At 33.1% G+C, this 22,444-nt stretch overlaps 1 long non-coding RNA gene across 4 annotated transcripts in view; it reads right to left on the reverse strand.

Annotated features, from left to right (window-relative positions):
• The window catches only part of LOC307187225, a 169,681-nt gene that overhangs the window by 89,587 nt on the left and 57,650 nt on the right, over positions 1-22,444 (reverse strand). For 3 of the 4 annotated variants that reach the window (XR_013828554.1, XR_013828555.1, XR_013828556.1), the window contains exon 8: positions 16,755-16,800. This is a non-coding gene — a long non-coding RNA (uncharacterized lncRNA). Of the gene's footprint in view, positions 1-16,754; positions 16,801-22,444 lie in introns of those variants that run through there. The other variant, XR_013828557.1, reaches the window with a different exon arrangement.

The raw sequence follows: 22,444 nt of genomic DNA on the forward strand, positions 1-22,444 counted from the left end.
TCTATAGACTATCCTCCCACTTAAATATATTTCAAATTTGTAAATATCTTTCTATCTCAATAGCTTCCTCTTGTTCTAAGCTATTATCATTCTAACCTGAACTGCTGTAACATCCTTTAGTCTAGAGATTTCCCTCATTCTATTTTCTCCAGTATAGTTAGATTATCTTTTAAAATTCAACTAAACCTCAGGCACTACTGTCTTGAAATCTTCCTTGTTTATATCTGATCTTCAGATACTGACCAAAACCTTTTTTAACATTAACTACATGAAATCTGGCCTTTTTTATCTCCACACCTTCTTCATTTCACTCTCCCCATCATTCTCATTATTCAAACACCTCAACAAGGTTTCCAGGCTCCTATCACCTGGACTCTTTCTACCTTCTCCATTTCTTGCAACTAGTCATCCCACCTATAACCAGTGCGTCACCTCTACTGAACTTGTGTCTGCACCCCATGCTTATGTATATTGATTTGCCTTTTCTCAGGTTACTTACACAAAATATTCTCTATCTGCAAATTCAAAGCTTTTCCATTTTCTCTATCCCTGAATATATTTTATTTATTATAATCTTTTTGTAACTTTGGGAGGATAAGTTCCTCTGTACCACTTGGTACATAGTATAGACTGAAAAATGCATTGAAGGAAGAAAAAGATTGAAAAAAATGTATGCCTTATCAAATATACAAAAAGATATAATATCTACCTAGCTATCTTCAAATATTTATACATGGCAGTGCTCATTCGAAAATAATTATTTTAATATCAACAATTTCATAGATGAAGAAAGAAATAAACTAGCTAGATTCTGCTGATATCACACAGAGTTATTTAATTTAGTATATTACACTTAAAAATGAAAACAACATAATTTATGAACACATAGTATTTCAGCTGCATAATAATTAAAATTACTTTTGTAGATAAGCCTGAGTGTCTAATCACAAAATTATTTAACTCACAATGAATAGGTTCTATTATACACCAAAAGCCAGCCTTTTCCTCTACACATTTCCTCAAATGAGAGACCAGAAGCCTTTAGGGAAATAATTTATGCATATGAAAAGGCATATAATGTTTAAAAAAACTGTAATAAAAAATCATATATAAATAAATATATGTGAATATCTGATCATCTAAACATTCTTCAAAACGAATGAGCCATTTAAAATATTATTTCAGATAGTAATATTTTATAAACATATTCTTGTTACATTTTTAAGAATAAGAAGACGGATACTAACATTATGTCTCTGAAAATTGTAAATAGGAGTAAATTTTTTAATTGAAGTCTATCCTTAGAAAATAAATTCTTTATGAATGAAAGCTAACTTTATAGTTTATTTTTTTGTTTCTTTTTAGGTATAAATGTTTCCCCCAAAATATACTAAGCTGAAGTAATTTTGAAGTAATACTGTAAGAAGATGTGAACAATTAAAAGATTAATTGCTAACCAGAAAAGATTTCCATTATACTGGTTTCATTTTTCTTTGACTATTGAGTATATGACATACCCAATTAAAATATAGATACTTTAAATTCAAGATAATAAGAGAGTTTCAGTTAAAATTTTTGGTAATAGTTATGTGAGCTTTTAAAAATTTCTTATATCATTAGAATCAATTTGTCCCATAGGGGATACAAAGGAGAGTTTGTTAGAATGTATATACATGGGTATAAATTTTTTTTCCAGATTGTGAGTAATTTTCTTTTTTAAAGCCCTCATTGAAATATTTTGGTATTCCATGTAAATCTCTTAGAATCTCAGTTTCCTGGGGTCATTGTGGAAGTATACAAATATATGCTAAAAAGTATACATCTATAGTTTTCTATTTCTTTGCTAAAGCTTATGGCACAATAAAAGTAAAATTTAAACAAAGTGCCAAGAAGTCGTAATAATACCTGTAAACTGAAATTGCTTTATGTCCATTTTCTTCTCTAAGCTTATTGCAAGTCTCGCAGAATACCTTTTCAAAAGTCAAATGGAAAGATGCATATTATTAGCTTGTGACTACATGCACAGTAAGTTCAAACCCATTACGTTGGCCAGTAAACTTTTGTCAATTTCATGGTAAAATGTTAGTTGAATTTTTGACAATTTTTGATATTAGTGCACATCCTCAAATCCTTTGTACATTGTTTGCAAGAACCTTAAAAATAAGCTTGTTTAAATAAGTTTTGCTTCTGCCTCTCATTCTCTTTTAAATTGTGGTTGAACTGGTAGATGAACTAGCTAATAATTTTTAATAACACTAAATTATTATCACTAAACTAATCAGAGAAATTAAGCTGAATACACTATATTTTATCTTTATTTCTTCTTCCCCCAAGTAATTATTTAACTTCTTTCTTTTTAAAATATCTTTGCAAATTTACTACTAATAGAGGGCAAATATTATCTATCCCAAGACTCTCATAACAATTTTTGAAAGTTTTTGTTTGTTTCATACATCTATAAGCTTATCTCTGTATTTCCTATGTCCTTCTTGACTCAGTTGAAAAGGTACCTGCACTTTTATAGGTGGAAATTTCTCAGTTCCCACAGTTTCAAAGATTCCTTCTTCGAATTTTGGGGCCGCCAATTAAAAAAAGAAGTTTAGGGCTTCTCTGGTGGTGCAGTGGCTGGGAGTCCGCCTGCCAATGCCGGGACATGGGTCAATGCAGGGGACCCAGGTTCAATCCCTGGTCTGAGAAGACCCCACATGCCACGGAGCAACTAGGCCCATGCACCACAACTACTGAGCCTATGCTCTAGAGCCTGAGTGCCACAACTACTGAAGCCCGCACGTCCTAGAGCCCGTGCTCCGCAACGAGAGAAGCCACCGCAATGAGAAGCCCATGCATGGCAACGAAGAGTAGCCCCCACCTGCCGCAACTAGAGAAAGCTTGCGCGCAGCAACGAAGACCCAACGCTGCCAAAAATAAATAAACAAATTTATTTAAAAAAAGAAGGAGAGGGCTTCCCTGGTGGCGCAGTGGTTGAGAGTCCGCCTGCCGATGCAGGGGACGCGGGTTCGTTCCCCGGTCCGGGAAGATCCCACATGCCGCGGAGCTGCTGGGCCCGTGAGCCATGGCCGCTGAGCCTGCGCGTCCGGAGCCTGTGCTCCGCAACGGGAAAGGCCACAGCAGTGAGAGGCCCCCATACCGCAAAAAAAAAAAAAAAAAAGAAGGAGAAATTTATCATTGATATTTTTTCTCCTTCAGGGAACTAATCTAACAAGCAGGAATTTGAGTTTGCCCCTGGAGCAAAATGAGTTCATTTTTATCTATCCTAATGTTAACTTTTAACCCAAGGAAAATTACAGTAGCCAGTGGCATAATAGCAGAGCCACATTTCATTTGTCTAGCCTTGCTATTTTGTTGCCTTTTCCTTATGATTGCTTACACTAGTGTCTCCATTGAATGTGCTTTCAAATAGTCTCACAGCATGTTCAAGTGAAGCTTCAAAAGTTTTAATTTAATTCTGGACAGATGAGCCTGTCAAAATTATATAATTTTATAACAGCTTAGCCTGTTATATCCTCAATAGTGATAGCTATTGTTTGTTCTACAATAAAAACAATACATCTTCCTTTTTCAGCTCCAACAGGTAAAGAACTTGAAAGTTGTCACAGCACACTTACAGCAAAACAAAAGCAGGAAAAACTGAAAATCAATTACTTTTCTTGACGCATCAGAGAACTGCTACCCTGTAATCTAAAGAGACAAGCAAATAGGGGCTTCCCTAGTGGCGCAGTGGTTGAGAGTCCGTCTGCTGATGCAGGGGACACGGGTTCATGCCCCGGTCCGGGAAGATCCCGCATGCCTGTGGCCCGCAACGGGAGAGGCCACAACAGTGAGGGGCCCGCGTACCGCAAAAAAAAAAAAAAAAAAAAAGAGCCAAGCAAATCAAGAGTTATAGCTGAGATCAGCTTCCTTGCAGCAGAAGCAGAATAAACTGGTAGGAATTTTTAAATGATAATTCTTAAGCCAGTGTCTGAATGTGGACTAGATCAAAAGTGAGAAAGTTCTGGGGGCCACAGTCTTAGGAGAGTCACCACACTTTCATGGTTTTCCTGCAGGAACAATACCAGATTCACATGGTGAACAGCTGAGAAAGATCCCACCATGGCTCTGGAGGGCAGGAGAAGAATATCCATTGTGAAATATCTCCACAAGATTTCATGTAGCCGAGTCCTACTTTTCAGAGAAAAAAGACTTTACCAAAACTTTATCTAGTTTGGGGGAAGAAGATTTCTCCCCCTGCAAGTTCCCCTAGTCTTCCTGAATTTACAAAAGGTAAGAGGAGCAAAGAAACACTTGTGACGGTCAAGCCCAGACACATATGCCCACTAAAAGACTGAGATTTATATATAAGATCACAGACTGCTTCCTATCCTTCACACCTCACCCCTACACCTCCAGGGCTCCAGTATAATAATAGTGAGCTACAGCTAAATGAAGTGAGAGGTATATTCTCTATTGAAAGAAGAGTTCATAGAGAAACCCAAAGACAACAGAGAAGGTAAAACAAGACCACCAGATGAATTTCAGGTACTTGGCTACAAGTACAATTTCAGGTACTTGGCTACAGCCACAAGAAACAATGAACAGCACAGAATAACATGAAACTATGTACTAAAGTTTTCAACAGAAATTACAAGGCATGCTAAAAAGCAAGAAAATACAGTCTGAAGGGACAAAGCAAGCATTAGAAACAGGCTCAGATAAGATAAAGATGTTGGAATTATAAGAGGGAATTTAATAAATTATGATTGTATATTATGGATTCTAATGAAAAAAATAGAAAATTAGAAAATACATAACCAATGGATAATGAAAGTATAGAAATGTAAACTGTAAGAAACATTAAGAGAAAAATAATGGAAATCATAAGCACTGTCACAGAAATTAAGGATATTTTTGATGTGCTCATCAGCAGACTTGAGAGACCCACCCCCAAAACAAAAAGAGCTTGAAGATATTCCCAAAATAAAGGAGACAAAAAGAAACCCTAACTTTCAAAAATTGTGAATCACTATATTGTACACCTGTAACTTATATAATACTATACATCAACTATACTTCAATTAAAAAAAATAAATTGGAAAAGAAAAGAAAATGAATTTTTTTAAAACCACAGAATTTTCAAGAACTGTGTGAAATTTTAAAAAAGGTGTAACATTAAATATCATATGGATAAAAACTAGACATCTACAAGAAAGATGAAGAAGCCCAAGATAAATATAAAATCCTGAAAGACGGCAGAGAATTAAAACATCCTACATACAATTTGATTCCAACTACACTTGATATTTGAACAGCACAGATCCATATATAGGTGGATTTTTTTCAATAATGATCCACAGATGGTTGAATCCACCAATGGGGGAACCTCTGATACAGAGGGCTGACTTTTTCAGGTGCACCGGTGGGGGACTTGTCAGTCTTGAACAATTTGGGAACCTCCAAGTTATTCAAGACTCAACCATATATGTGTCTGGAAGAAGTGAAACTGGAGACAGTAGAAAGATCAGTGGTTGTCAGCGGTTAACAGGGAGGGAGGGTTGAATAGGTGCATTACAGAGGATTTTGAGGGCAGTGAAGCTGCTCTGATATTACAATGGTGGTCACACATCATTACACATTTTCCCAAATTCATAGAATGTGCAACAATGAAAAACTCTACTATAAATATTGACTTTGAATGATAATGATGTGTCAGTGTAGGTTCATCAGTTGTAAAAAATGTACCATTCTGGTGTGAGATGTTGATAATGGGAAAGGCTATGTATATATGAAGACGGGTTATACAGGAAAATCCTGTACCCTCTGCTCAGTTTTGCTGTGAGCCTAAATTTTGTGCTAAAAAATAAAGTCTACTATAATTCAACAATTAAGTAAATGGATGCAGATGGTGGGACCCAGGTTTATCATTGTTGGAGAGGGATTTATGTGTAAGCAAGGGAAGGAGACTAGAATGATCCATGTGGTAATGGATTAAACTGGGAGACATTAAGTATAAACTCATGTCTACCTTAATATAGTTACAGGTGGTTACATATAGAAATATTTATAGGTTTATGTTTTACAAACAAGTTAGTAGACACACATGTATTTCTTTACTCTGTCAGCTGAGGTGGCCTAGAAGCAACACCACCCCAGTAGCAACGAACTAAACTAGTGCACAGATCCTGTTTTCTAATATCATTCTCCAACCTAAGGAACAAATGTGCCTTGAATAAAAGGCTGATTCTAGGATGGGGGCAGGAAATATACAACATGAATCTGAAGCATCTTGTGGTCCCAGAGTGAAGAAGTGCTAAAAAGAAAAATTAAAAATACAGTGATGGGAGTATGCCAAAGGCATGTAGGAGCCAACTGGAAAAGGTTCCAATATCCAAAGCTGGAAAAATGTGAGCAAGATACAAATGACACAGTATTGGATGATAATCTGAAATACGAAATAAACATATATGAGGCCACTCTGATATAAACTAATGACTGAATTAATAAATAAGGAAGAATATAAAATACATCATGCATAAGTATTCCTAATAATTTGTGTAGACTCCACACCAGTAAGAAAGTGGAACGCAACCACCTATTCCTTATGTGTGGGCTGCAAATAACGACTACCTTTCAAAGAGTAAAACATGAAAAGAAGAAAGAGTACTTTGCGGTGGAGAAATCTGACAAACATTACTTCAGCCAGGTGATCAAGATCAGCATCAACAATGCAAAGTTATATTGATAGTGTGTACTCTTTATATGATGAGATGAAAATAACACTTTACCTCTGTGGTGTGCTGCTCTAAAACCCATGACCAGCCTAGTGATGAGAAAAAAAAAAAAAAAAGAGAGATAGAGAGAAAAAAATTTCAATTGAAAGAAATTGAGAAATTCTACAAAATACCTGATCCCACTCCTGACAAAGGCATTCAAACAAGGAAATTCTGAGAAAAAGTTACAGCCAAGAGAATTCTAAGGAGACATGGCTATGAAATATTATATAATATCCTGGTTAATATTGTATGATATCTGGAAAAAGACATCAGGTAAAACTAAGAAAATATGAATAAAGTATGCCCTTTAGTTAATAATAATATATCAATATTTGTTCAATAGTTGTAGAACATTTCCCTTACCAATATAAAATGTTAACAATGAGAGGAACTGGGTTCTGGTTTATGGGAAATCTCTGTATTATTGTCATAAATTTTCTGTAAGTCTAAAACTGCTCTAAAATTAAAGAGGTTTTAAAAAATGGAGGCATAAGGCCCTGATAAATTTTTATAAGAAGAAACATTATTTATATTTTTCAGTTTCCATAAAATTTTATCATTGCTTCTTGGCCTGAATGCATATAAAAGTAACTAAGTGTAATAGATATGTGATATTTGAAGTGCAAATATAAATATATTTTGATATAAAATTCATTAAGAATTAATCAAAACAATCATAAGTTTCTTTCAAAAATGAATTATTTCATCTTTGGCTTTAATCAATAAATATTTATAGAATGAACATCCCTTCTACTCATCGGAAATACTACCCTGCAAACATCCATATACTTATAATCAATATTGTACCTGTTATAATTATGTAATTAATAAACTCTACTCTCTTTAAATCCATATTCTCAGACAGTTTGCTGGCCCTTCCTCCTCTGCTAGTTTTCTGAATGCTGTAATATCCCAGGATTCTGTCTCTCTTCTCTCTCTTCTGTTTTCTGCTTACGTTTGATCTCTATGCTAATAATTACGTATTTATGTTTCTTAACTCTTTCCTTCATTTTATACAATACGTGACTTCTTTTCTGAGCATCATTCTCATGATAATACAAATGTTTACTTGAGATATCCAATGTGGTTGTCTAATTGGTGTGTTAAATGTAATATAGAAAACAGACCACTTAATTTTTTCCCAAAATTTTCTCCACCCCCTCTCCCTCATCTGATATCATGAGTCTTCCAATTATTTGGGTCATAATTCTCTCCACACCTCATTCAGTTTACTTGCAAACCTCATCCTTTCCAGCTTCAAAATGTATCTCAAATCTGACCACATCTCACCATTACCACATCTACCCTTCTGACATTGTCTACCAAAGTCTCTCACCTGACTCCTGAAATACACTATTTCATTTCTTGCTTCAGTTTGCTCCTAACAGGAAGCTGTTCTCAGTACAACAGTTAAAGTGATATTTTAAATAGTTGTATTACTTCCCTGGTCAAAACTTTAAATGCCTTGACACACATTTAGAATAAAATCCAATTTTTTATGGAAGACTACAAAAGTATAAATAAGCTGCTCCCTCTTCATCTTTCTGAAACTCCCTCCCATAATGCTTCCTTCTCCCACTCCTTGCTAGATACAATACTAGGACTTCATCTCATTCCTAGGTCATCAAAAGTTTGTTCCTACCCAAGAATGTGGCTCTTGATATCTCCTCTGCAGGGAGCAATCTTTTCCCAGAGCTCCATGATTCACTCTCACTCACTTGATTCTGGTTTCTGTTTTCAAAAAAACATTTTAACTGGCTTCTGAGATAGACTTTCCCAAATAATGCTACCTAAACATTAGTCTACCACAACTCAATCAAACTCTGAAATTATGCTTTGTTTTTCTTATGGCACTTTTCACAAACCAAAATTATATTTTTATTTATTCACAGTTTTTATCAAAAGACTCCAGAATGGAAGCTCCATTACAGCTTGGCTGTCCCTCTTTACTTCTCTCCCTTTTTCCTTCCTCTCTTCCTTTCTCCCTTCCTCTCTCCCCCTCTCTCCTTTCCTTCCATCTTTTTTCCTTCCATCTTTTTTCCTTCCCTTTTTCCTGTCTTTCTATCATTACTCCTTTCTTCCTTTTTTTACCTTCCTTCTAGCAGTTCTTTGCATTACTCTGTCTCCAGCGCTAAAAACATTACAAACACATTCACATATTCTTACTTACATACACCATATACTTAAAAACACCCATGACACTGGAATCATTAAGTGAAATTAGTTTTAATATTATAAATGAAAGAAGCAACCTAATGATGAAATAATTTTAAAAAGTATATTCATATAGCTAGTACAACTCCTCAACTATTCCAGTCATTCAAAATTTTCAGACAAAATAATCACATCAGAATGGATCTACACATACAAACACTAATATATATGTATAATCTGCCTAAAATATTAAAAAAACACATGCTAGTCAATTCTAAACTATAAACCACACTTCTTTTTTAGAAGGAAATGTAGCTAATTCATTTCAGAGAGCTCAAGAAGTATCTCTAGCCAGGCTCATGCATCATTTAACCTCTGTAAATCATTTTTTGATCTTCTAAAAAATAAATGCTCACTAAAGCATGTGATAAGAGAAGGATAATTGGTTATGGCATAAATTGTACAGAAAGTATTTGGAAGATAAATAGTATTTATGTGTTTTGAAAAGAAAATAATCATTTATGGTATAGCATTCAGAATCTAATTTTCATGAGTAATTATCCAATTCTTTTTACTCTGACTCCAAAACACTATGTACAAAATTAAAGAAAAAGAAAATGGAAAAACTGATAGATGCTTATTTATTCTCCCAAGCATGAAAAGGGAAAAAAGAACAAAAATTGTTAATTATTACTTTTCATAGTAATAGCTATTGCTTTTCCTTATCAACAGTATAGAAATATATTAGGGATGATACTGAATTTGGTTAGTTATAAATAAAATTCAACTTATTGATATAGGGGAAAAAGTCTAGATAGACCAATGACATTTTCAAAATGGAATTTGATAGCTTTTTTTGTCATATTCAAATAATTAATTTAGGTAGTTGAGGTAAACATAAAAAAATATACTTCATGGGAAAATGTTCTATGCATTTACTGAAAATCACACTCATATACAGAATGGAAACTATCTATATGCTTATCTTTTCTTTTTATTCTATCTTATTCTATCTAAATGTACATGTGTCTTCTACCTGCTGAGAAGCATTCTAGGCTCTAGGGAGCCAATGGATTCTATGCCATTGAGAGAGTCAGAAAGCACACACCTTCAGGAATACAATATGTTAAGGAAAGTTGTATGATAGAAGAAAAACATGCTGCCTGGTTTGGGGTAAGCTGAGGATTTAGTATAAGTTTAGTATAAACTAAGTGAGGAAGTGAACCTTGATAATCTGGGAAAAGGCTTTCAAGCAAAAAACACTTCCTCTTAAAAGCTTCAATTAGTTCATGATTTTTTTTCTTAACATTTTATTTAACTTATTAGAATTTGTAGCAGTTTAAAAGTACTCCCAAATTTAGCTTTTATTCTCACCCCCATCCTCAGCACCATTCCTCAGACACAAACATTTTAAATAATTTTAATTAAAATGTATTATTATAAAAATTAAGATAAAACTTATAAATATTTATTAATATTAATAACATAAAATTTCTGTTTCATTCACTTCATCCCACAACAAACATACATTTTGAAGCAAATATGAAAAACATTACTTTCCTTTAAATATTTTGCATATATCTCTACAGACAAGAACTGAATTTTAAACATAAACAAAGTACCATCACACACACATACATACATATGCACACACACACACACCACACACACACACACCACACAGATAATATTTTTAAAAATATAATCAAATACTCAAGAAAGTTTTCACAATTCTCTGTCCTCAACATTTAAAAATTTATTTGAATTGGGATTCAAACTATGTCCACCCCCTGCAATTGGTTACTTTGTCTCTTAAAACTCTATTAAATCTTGCGTTTCCCCCACACACCCCTATCACAGACAGTGTCCTTTGTTTTATAAAATTTCCCTCAATCCAGAATTTGTTGGTTACCTCCCTGTGATTTTGTACCACTTAACTACAATCTGACCTGGCTACTTCAGCCTAAGGTGGTTATGACTTTGACTGGGGTGTTATATCTGATTATTTGTAAAAGAACAGGCTTTGATAAACATTTTCTGTTAAGGGACAGACTGTAAGTGTTTTGGGCCATAAGGTGTCTGCCACTTCCACTTAGCTCTGCTGTTGTAATATGAAAGCTGCCACAAACAGTATGTAAATGAAGGATGGGGCTGTTATCCAATAAAACTTTATTTGCAAAAGCAGAAGGCAGGTAGGATTTGGCCCATGGGCCATAGTTTGCTGACTCCTGATTTATACCAGGCTTTTAATATGCACATAGCTAAAGCCAACTTTACACTAATGATATGGTTATTAACAATACATTTGTACAATTACTGAAGGAGAATTTTTAATACAATAATTTCTTTTAGCTTAGTATTAAATTATCTTATACAGATTGTCTTTATTACAAAACAAAATTTTAATGCAGGATCATATGATTAAACTTAATTATATAAACTATATACAAAATACATAGTTTGGGGAAAATCTGGAGACCGTTTAGACTAGGGTCCTCATTTATGGAGAAAATAACTGATGCCGAATAGATGAAATTACTTGCTAATCAGTATTTGAGAGTTATAAAAATTATTGGCACATTAGGATAATGTTTTAATTTACCTGAAACTTGGAAAATTTTATTTAAAAATTTCCCCTCTTTTCCCATCTAGATTAAAATATTTTTGTTTCTTAAATATTTTTTGTATGAATATTCATTCAAATATAAAAAGAGGGTGCATGCACTCTCTCCACACAGAAATTTCTTTATACAAAATTCATTTATGAGTTGAAACTTTAGATGAAAACTAAGGTGTCCTCCTAACAGCTGCTCTGAAAACATGCATTTTGGGACAACTCAGATGGTATAAACCATTCTATATTATAATTAACAAGTAATTCCCAGTATTGTTGCAGTTCAATTACTTAGACACACAAAAAATGGCAATTTTTTTTTCAGTGCTTTGAATACAGCTGTGTGAAGCCATCATCTCTCCATAAATTTTGTAAGATGTTGAATATATTTGCTTAGTTGTCAAAATTATGACACTTCTAAGACAAAGAAGATGAAAGAACACTAAACATGGCCACAGTTGTGGATTTTTAAACAAAAGAATGAATCTCAAACAAGGATAAAGAAACAGCATGATTTCATATTAAAAAGTGAAAAATATAATACCTCTATACTCATACCAAATGAAAGTATTTAAGATAGGAACATAAACAATATTTTATTATTTATTATTGTGATGTTATCCATAAATAATTGGGATATTATTTTAAACATATGTTTATGTGTATTAATACATATATTTTATATATTTATATACATAATTATATATATGCTTGAATACAAATATGTATATACACACATGCAAATAGACAATATATCATTCAGTGAAAAATTGAATTTATTAATTAGTAACAGTGAGTATTTGTTTTAAGATGTGGCAGATTTTCTCACTTTTAAAACATGGGAAATTTTAGAAGTCAGAATTGAAGATAATAATATTGGCATGCCTGAATGTTTCCCTGCATTTCTACTTTAGCTGGAAGTCTTGGATCATAGAGCACCCTTGTTTTGAGAAACTGAGTCTCAGAGAAGTTTAAGGATGGATCCAGGTATCATAGCTAGGTAATAAAAATGGTGGAACTAGAACACAGTCATCATGGCTCCAAAGGTAGTTTTTCCTATATTATATTGCTAAGCTGTTAGAGCACATTTCTATTTGGGATCCTGTATTTTAGAAGTATTTACAGAACATTCTTCTGATTGGTCATAAATGTTGAGCTATATAAGTCCGTGCCACTCTGTCACTTTGTCCCAGCTTAGTGGCATGGACTTATATATACTACTAAAAGTAAAATAGATAGCTAGTGGGAAGCACCAGCATAGCACAGGGAGATCAGCTTGGTGCTTTGTGACCACCTAGAGGGTGGGATAGGGAGGGTGGGAGGGAGATGCAAGAGGGAGGAGATATGGGGATATATGTATATGTACAGCTGATTCACTTTGTTATAAAGTAGAACTAACACACCATTGTAAAGCAATTATACCCTAATAAAGATATTAAAAATATATATATATATATCCATTTAAAAATAAAAAAGGAAAAATAGATTAAATAGTCATTAAATTTATTTATAAAAACTAAATTCATACTGGACTTAACACACACTTTTTCTAAAAAAATAAAAGTATGTTGTTTTATAATAAATATATTTTTAAGTATATTTAATAAAATGTGCATTTATTCCAAATAAATATTGTTAGTAAGAAAAATTTAAAATAAATAAATAAATGTTGAGCTAAAAATATTGAATTAGGCAGACAATAAACTCATTGCTTAGGTATGAAGGAGCAGACATTTGTTTTGACACTGGTAGGGTATATCACTGGCGAGTGAATGTCAAGTTCTTTGTTTGACTGCTACAAGCACAGGCTATTTTTAAGGTCCAATACCAATCTGTAAAACTTAGTTGCAGAAAAATCAGTGATTGTCAGTTTCTGATGTTGGGACAGTGATTGATTGCAAAGTAGTATGAGGGAATGCCTTAGGATGATGGAAATGTTTATTTTTATTGTGGTAACAGTAGAAAGGACTGTGTACAGAATGCAACCACTGTTCACTTAAAATAAATAAATTTACTTTATGTAAATTTACTTCAATAAAACTGATTTAAAAATAAAAGATTAGTAATTGTTCTATGCATATTTCAAAGTACAATTTTGATAAAAAAATTAAAATTCTCAATTAAAAAAATGAAAACTTTCTTATATTCCCCTTTTAAGTAAGATATAGTTCTATTTTTATATTTTTGTATTATTTTATTACTTTATTGATGATCTATAGCTTTTCCTCTGATAAATCTGACATATTTCTCATTCAACTTCTTGGATATTCTATATGTTTGGTTGCTATTGTGAATGATAGCTTTTTGAAAAAATATAGACTTTTTTGCAGCAGTTTCAGGTTTACAGAAAACTTGAGCAGAAAACACAAGAGTAACAATATACCTTGTTCCCTTCCCTTCCTCCTTAATTCCCCCATTAGTAACATGTTGCATTAGTGCAGTGCATTTGTTACAATTGATGAGATGATTTTAATGTTATTATTTTTTACAGCTTTATTGAGATATAATTGACATATAACATTGTATAAGTTTAAAGCATACAACATGATGATTTGTTACATGTATATATTGGAAAGTGATTACAGCGATATATTTAGTTAACACATCTAGCACCTTTCCTAATTCCTTGTGTGTGTGTGTGTCGGGGTGTGTGTGTGTATGATGAGAACGTTTAAGTTCTATTCTCTTAGCAACTGAAAACCTGAACAGACCAATAAGGACTAAGGAGAGTGAAACATTAATCAAAATTCTCCCAACAAAGAAAAGCCTAAAATGAGTTAGTTTCACTAGTGCATTCTACCAAACATTTAAAGATGAATTAATGCCAATCTTTCTCGAACTTTTGCCAAAAATTTGAAGGAAAGGAAATAATCCCAAACTCATTTTATGAGGCCATCATTATCCTGATACCAAAGCCAGATAAGGGCACTACAAAAAAAAAGTAGTACAAGTCAATATCCCTAATGAATATAGATGTAAAAATCCTCAACAAAATACCGGCAAACCAAATTCAACAACACAGTAAAAGGATCATAAACCATGGTCAACTAGGATATATCCCTGGGATACAAGGCTGGATCAACATATGCAAATCAAAAACTGTAATATACCACATTAACAAAAAGAAGTATAAAAATCATAGGACCACCTCAATAGATGCAGAAAAAACATTTGACAAAATTCAACATCTTTCACAATAAAAGCTCTCAAAAATTAGTTATAGAACACACCTCAACATAATAAAGGCCATATATGATAAACCCACAGGTAAAATCAGACTCAACAGTGAAAGCTGAAAGCTTTTCCTCTAAGATCAGAAATAAGACAAGGATGCCCACTCTCACCACTCTTATTAACATAGTACTGGAAGTCCTAACTACAGCAATTAGTCAAGAAAAAAAAGAAGAAAAAGAAAAATGAAAGTTATCCAAATAGGAAAGAACTAAGTAAAATAGTCTCTGTTTGCAGATGACATACTCTTACACTTAGAAAACCCTAAAGAGTCTACCATAAAAACTCTTTGAACTCAGGAACAAATTTATAATGTTATAGGATATAATATCAATATAGAGAAATCAGCTGTATTTCTATATAGTAACAATGAAATATCTAGAAGAGAAATAAAGAATATGATCTCATTTACAATAGATTCAAAAACAATAAAATACTTAGGAAAAAATGTAGCCAAAGAGAGGAAAGACCTATACACTAAAAACTATAAGACACTGATGAAGAAGACACACACAAAAAATGGAAAGATATCCCATGTTCATATATTGGAAGAGTTAATATGTTAAAATGTCCATACCACCCAAAGCCATCTGTATATTCAATGCAACTCCTATCAAAACCTATCAACTGTATTTTTCACAGAAATAGAAAAAACAATCTTAATACTAGTATGGAACCACAAAAAACCTTGACTAAAGTAATCTTGAAAAAGAAGAGCAAAGCTAGAGACATTACACTTCCTGATCTCAAACTACAGATGACCCTGAACAACGTGGCAGTTAGAGGTATCAACCCTCTATGCAGTTGAAAATCCACGTGTGGATTTACAGCCTGCCCTCTGTATCTGAGGTACAACTTTCACAGATTCAACTAACCAAGGATTGTGTAGTACTGTAGTACATATTTAGTGAAAAAAAAAATCCACAGGTAAGTGTATCTGTGTAGTTCAAACCCATGTTGTTCAAGGGTCAACTGTATATTACAAAACTAGAATAATCAAAACAGTATGGTGCTAGCATAAAAAGAGACACATTGAACAATAGAATCAAATTGAAAGCCCAGAAATAAACCCATGCATATACAGTCAATTAATATTTGATGAAGGAGCCAAGAATACTCAGTGGGGAAAAGACAGCCTTTTCAATCAGTGATGTTGGGAAAACTAAATATTCACATGCAAAAGAATGAAATTGGACTCCAATCTTACACCAACTCACAGAAATTAACTCAAAATGGATTAAAGACGTAAATGTAGGATTTGAAACTGTAAAACTCCGAGAAGAAAACATAGAAAAAAAGCTTCTTGACATTGCTCTTGGCAACAACTTTTCAGATATGACACCAAAGCACAAGCAACAAAAACAAAAATAACAGGGCTTCCCTGGTGGCGCAGTGGTTGAGAGTCCACCTGCTGATGCAGGGGACACGGGTTCGTGCCCTGGTCCAGGAAGATCCCACATGCCGCAGAGCGGCTAGGCCAGTGAGCCATGGCTGCTGAGCCTGCATGTCTGGAGCCTGTGCTCCCCAACGGGAGAGGCCACAACAGTGAGAGGCCCGCGTACCACAAAAACAAAACAAAACAAACAAACAAAAACAAAAATAACAAATGGGACTTCATTCAACTCAAAAGGTTTTGCATAGCAAAAGAAAGAATCAACAAAATGAAGAAGCATCCTTTAGAATTGCAGAAAACAAAAGAGAGTATACAAGGACTGTGCAACAACTACAAAAGGTATAACATGTGTAATGAGAATGACAGAAGGAGTAGAGAGAAAGAAACAGAATACTGGCAACAATAATAATTGAGAATTTCTGTAAACTAATGTCAGATACTCTTAATGCCAATTAAGAGTGCATTCAGGAAGCTCAGAGAACACCAAGCAGGAAAAATGGCAAAAACAAACAAACTACACCTGGGCATATCATTTTCAAACTACAGGAAGTAGAAGATTAAAAAAATCTTGAAAGAAACCAAAAAATCACCTTACCTATAGAGGTTCAAAGATGAGAATTACATCTGACTTCTCAGAAATCCTGCAAGCAAAAAGAGAGTGAAGTAAAATATTTAAAGTGTTGAGAGATAAAAACACCAACCTAGAATTCTGTAACCTGTGAAATTATCCTTCAAATGTGAAGGAAAAAATAAAGACTTTCTTGAACAAACAAAAATTGAAGGTATTTGTTGCCAGTAGACCTACCTTGCAAGAAATGTTGAAAGAAGTCCTTTAGAGGGATAGAAAATAATATAGGTTAGACTTGAATCTACAAAAAGAAGGGAAGAGTATAGAAGAAGGAATAAGTAAAGGTAAATTAAAACTTTTGTTTTTCTTATTCTTAATCTAACAGATAACAGTTTGTTCAAAATAATAATAGCAAAGTATTTGATTATGTATGCTTATATATATGAATATATATAATATATACTTATATATGTTTATATATAAGTAAAATAAATGACAGCCATGATACAAGCAATGGGAGGAAAAAGTAAGAATTGTTATTATAAGGCACTCACACCACCTGTGATGTGGTATATACAGTTGTCCCTCAATAGCCATAGGTGATTACTTCCAAGACCCCCTGCAGATACCAACATTTGGGAATAGTCAAGTCCCTTACATAAAATAACATTGTATTTGCATATAACCTATGAATATCCTCCTACACACTTTAAATTTTCTCTAAATTACTTATAAGACCTAATACAATATAAATGCTATGTAAATAGTTACCAACACATAGCAAATTCCATTTTTGGTTTTTGGAACTTTCTGGATTTTTTTTCCAAATACAATCCTTGGATGCAGAACCAGTGGATATTAAGGGCCAACTGTATGGCATTATTTAAAAGTGGACTTAGGGTAGTTGTAAATATATATTGCAAAATGTGAGGCAACCACTAAATAAGAAGTGTAACTGAAATACTAAGATAGGAAAGAAATGAAATCACATAAAATGTTCAATTAAAACCAAAAAAAAACAGAAAAAGAATAGACAACATAAAGAATATTCTCTCCCAGTAGCTTCTTCCAACATTTTAATATTTCTATTCAGATTCATATACTTCCATCTCACTTTTGTTCAACTCCATATTTGAGTAGTCTGATCTAATTTATTACCTTACTGAGAAACCAGAAATGTAACTATTGATTCTTTATCAAATCTAGTGCATATTTTAATTTTCAAATTGAAAAAAATGAAAGTATATAATAAAATCATGCAATCATATTTAAATATCCAGTTACAAAGATGAGTTCATTAACTTGAAGGAAAAATGTTTAGGAAACAGGACTTATTTAATTGATAAAGAAATCTCAGCTATAAGATATGATAAACATAGGTAATCTAAGTAAAACATCTCAAATAATAGAAATTTTAAATCAAATCTTGAATGTTTCTTTTGCTTAACTTATCAATATTTAAATTTAAAAAAATCCTTCCAAGCTATTATATAATCACCAAAATCAATTTTAATTAGATAAAAAATAGTAACATAGTGGGAAGAGAAGTAAACGTGTTTAAAAGCTATGATGTGCTTTACATGATTTTATGGCAGGTAATTTGCCATTTTCAGATTGTGACTTTATCAAAGAAGAAGATGTCAGTTTCACAAAAATTTTGTCAGTGAACCACAATAAAACATGACTGTGATGCACAGCAGATGGTGTTGTATTGGATTGTCTAATTCCATTAGGTACACTTTTTAAAAATGTAAAGTAGTCACAAAGAAAGACAAAAATCAAACAGCAGAATTCCAGAAACAAAACTGATATCACTAGGTGAGTCAATTCAGCTTTAAAAGGTGTAAAAATATTAATTTATTAATTGTGCTAACCTGAGGAAATCAAGTGATCAAAAAGAGTAATGTAAAATCCACTTTAGTGCAGACATTACCTTGCAAATTTAGGGGAAATATAATTAGAAAATCATTTAATAAGTAGTGTTACGTAAATAATCTAACATTATTTAAATAAGTGAGTTTTACTAAATCTCTATAATAGGTTATTTTAATAGACATACTATTAAATATTGAACTCTTGTCTGAGAGCAATACAAACATTGACGTGGAATAGATTCTGGTGAATAAGGAATACAGAAACCCAAAATTATGTAAATTTCATGATTTTAATCTATGAATAAAACCAATTCCTGCAAGATACTATAAAAACAAAACTAAATTCGGTCCTATTTTTAAACATCTAAAAAACATTTTCTAGTATCTTTTAAACACTGGCACTTAAATAAACAATTATAATTATTTTTATTTAGGATTTCTGTCCAAAGGTTATGAGTATTTAAAAAGTACAGCCATCCCTCTGTATCCTCAGGGGATTGATTTCAGGACCCCCACAGATACCAAAATCCAGAGATTCAGACCCTGTGGATTAGGAGGGCTGAGGTATAGTCTACTATGTCAGGGAATAAAAATACAGGGAGGCCCAACTTCTGTCTATCGAATGTACATTAAAGACATTAAAGCAGCCCAGAAAATTGCAAATCCGAATGAGGACCCTAAGAGTTTAACCTAAATTTTGTGTACTAGTCACATTACTAAATCTTTCTCATGTGTTATCTCATTTAATCTTCATTACCTCACATTAGAACTAGACTTTATTGCTTGTTTACAGAGATATCACTAAGACTCAGATAGATTGGATAAATCACTTCACACAAATGGCAGAAAAATATGAGAATCAGAGTTCATCATAAATGATCCTGTCAACAAGTTTTGACAAGGAAGTAGTCTACGGAAATTAGAATGAGTCTGTTGAGGATGGGAAGATACTCAAGTGGAAAAATGCCCACTTTGGAAATTACTTGGTGAAGTCAAATTTCTATAAGCTTTAACATGAAATGCCTGTTTCTCCCAGTATTTGAAAACAATACATGTGAAAATGATATATCTTTATTGTTGAATTTTGACAAAACATTATTTTAGAAAGAAAGAGCAAAGGAAATGATTTCCTTTTCTTTTTCTTTTTTGTTATTTTTTTTCTACTGGAAAATATACAAAATTAATTATTGAAGAAATATACAAATTAAAACAACAATAATTCAAATATCTTCTAATGTATGTGTTTTAACATTTTGTTATCTATCATAAGGGGGTGTCCAACATTAATAATTTTCAGCCCCACCACTATTCAAAACGAGAGGGCATTCATCCTGCTGGTAGTTCCCCTTGGACTCTAATGAATTCCATATATGTCTATAAGATAAATTTAGTTAATAGAGAGATCAATAGACTAAACTGTCAGAAGCTTTTTTTGGTAAAGTGACACTAATAAAAATGTAACTCAAGATATTGATTTCTGAATTTTAGTTATTTTTGTCAGCAAATTAGTCACAGATAATAACTGAAGAACAAATTTGCAGTGTAAAGTTCATGAATGTAGAATTTTTATCATTTGACAAAAGACTAAGAGGAATTTTAAAAGTGCAAAATGATCATAGTGAAACATCCAAACTAGATCATCTAAGTACAACATAGTAGAGAGTAATATACTTACTGTTCTTATTTCTTTCATATTGTACTATTGATGGTACAATAAAAACAATTGCACAAAACTGAAGTCGGGATTACTAGGAGGTGGGTAAACCACCCAGTTTCACAAAATCTCATTAACAGTGATGCCAACTAAAACCTATCGCACAGCACAGGTATACATAAGCCATAAGTAACAAGAAGGGCAGAGAGTATACGTTTTAAGGGAACTGACTGGGTTTTGCCACTTATAAGACTAAGTACATTTCCCTCTTTGCTAATAAAGTAGGGCATTATTTCACATGTTAACTGGTTAAAGTTACACTTGATCATAAATCAAGTGACCATATACACCTATGTCTTTTTCTGAACCCTCTATTCTGTTCCATTGATCTGTATATCCTTGTCCAACACCACACTGTCTTAATTACTGAGGCTGTGCAAAGGGGCCTGATATGCAACACAACAAGTTACCAATTTTAATTTTTTTTCAGAAGTGTCATGCCTATATTTGGCATTTGCATTTCACATTATTGAGCTGCATGAGCCGACTGTAAATTTTGGAGATTAATCCTTTGTCAGTTTCTTCATTTGCAAATATTTTCTCCCATTCTGAGGGTTGTCTTTTGGTCTTGTTTATGGTTTCCTTTGCTGTGCAAAAGCTTTGAAGTTTCATTAGGTCCCATTTGTTTATTTTTGTTTTTATTTCCATTTCTCTAGGAGGTGCATTAAAAAGGATCCTGCTGTGATTTATGTCACACAGTGTTCTGCCTATGTTTTCCTCTAAGAGTTTGATGGTGTCTGGCCTTACATATAGGTCTTTAATCTATTTTGAGTTTATTTTTGTGTGTGGTGCTAGGGAGTGTTCTAATTTCATTCTTTTACATGTAGCTGTCCATATTCCCAGCACCATTTATTGAAGAGGCTGTCTTTTCTCCATTGTATATTCTTGACTCCTTTATCAAAAATAAGGTGAGCATATACGCGTGGACTTATCTCTGGGCTTTCTATCCTGTTCCATTGATCTATATTTCTCTTTCTGTGCCAGTACCAGACTGTATTGATTACTGTAGCTTTGTAGTACAGTCTGAAGTCAGGGAGCCTGATTGCTCCAGCTCCATTTTTCTTTCTCAACATTGCTTTGGCTATTCAGTGTATTTTGTGTTTCAATACAAATTGTGAATTTTTTTGTTCTAGTTCTGTGTGAAAAATGCCAGTGGTAGTTTGATAGGGATTGCATTGTATCTGTGGATTGCTTTGGGTAGTAGAGTCATTTTCACAATGTTGATTCTTCCAATCCAAGAACATGGCATTACTCTCCAACTATTTATATCACCTTTAATTTATTTCATCAGTGACTTATAATTTTCTTCATACAAGTCTTTTGTCTCCTTAGGTAGATTTATTCCTAGATACTTTACTCTTTTTGTTGCAATGGTTAATGGGAGGGTTTTCTTAATTTCACTTTCAGATTTTTCTTCATTAGTGTATAGGAATGCCAGAGATTTCTGTGCATTAATTGTGTATCCTGCTACTTTACCAAATTCATTGTTTAGCGCTAGTAGTTTTCTGGTAGCATCTTTAGGATTCTCTGTGTATAGTATCATGTCATCTGCAAACAGTGACAGCTTTACTTCTTCTTTTCCAATTTGGATTCCTTTTATTTCTTTTTCTTCTCTGATTGCCAGGCTAAAACTTCCAAAACTATGTTGAATAATAGTGGTGAGAGTCGGCAACCTTGTCTTGTTCCTGATCTTAGTGGAAATGGTGTCAGTTTTTCACCATTGAGGACGATGTTGGCTGTGGGTTTGTAATATATGGTCTTTAGTATGTTGAGGAAAGTTCCCTCTCTGCCTACTTTCTGCAGGGTTTTTATCATAAATGGGTGCTGAATTTTGTCAAAAGCTTTCTCTGCATCTACTGAGATGATCATGTGGTTTTTCTCCTTCGATTTGTTAATATGGTGTATCACATTGATTGATTTGTGTATATTGAAGAATCCTTCCATTCCTCGGATAAACCCCACTTGATCATAGTGCATGATCCTTTTAATGTGCTGTGGGATTCTGTTTGCTAGTATTTTGTTAAGGATTTTTGCATCTATGTTTATCAGTGATATTGGCCTGTAGTTTTCTTTCTTCATGACATCTCTGTCTGATTGTGGAATCAGAGTGATGGTGGTCTCGTAGAATG

Source organism: Stenella coeruleoalba, assembly GCF_951394435.1.
Source record: "Stenella coeruleoalba genome assembly, chromosome: 5".
NCBI lineage: Eukaryota > Metazoa > Chordata > Mammalia > Artiodactyla > Delphinidae > Stenella > Stenella coeruleoalba.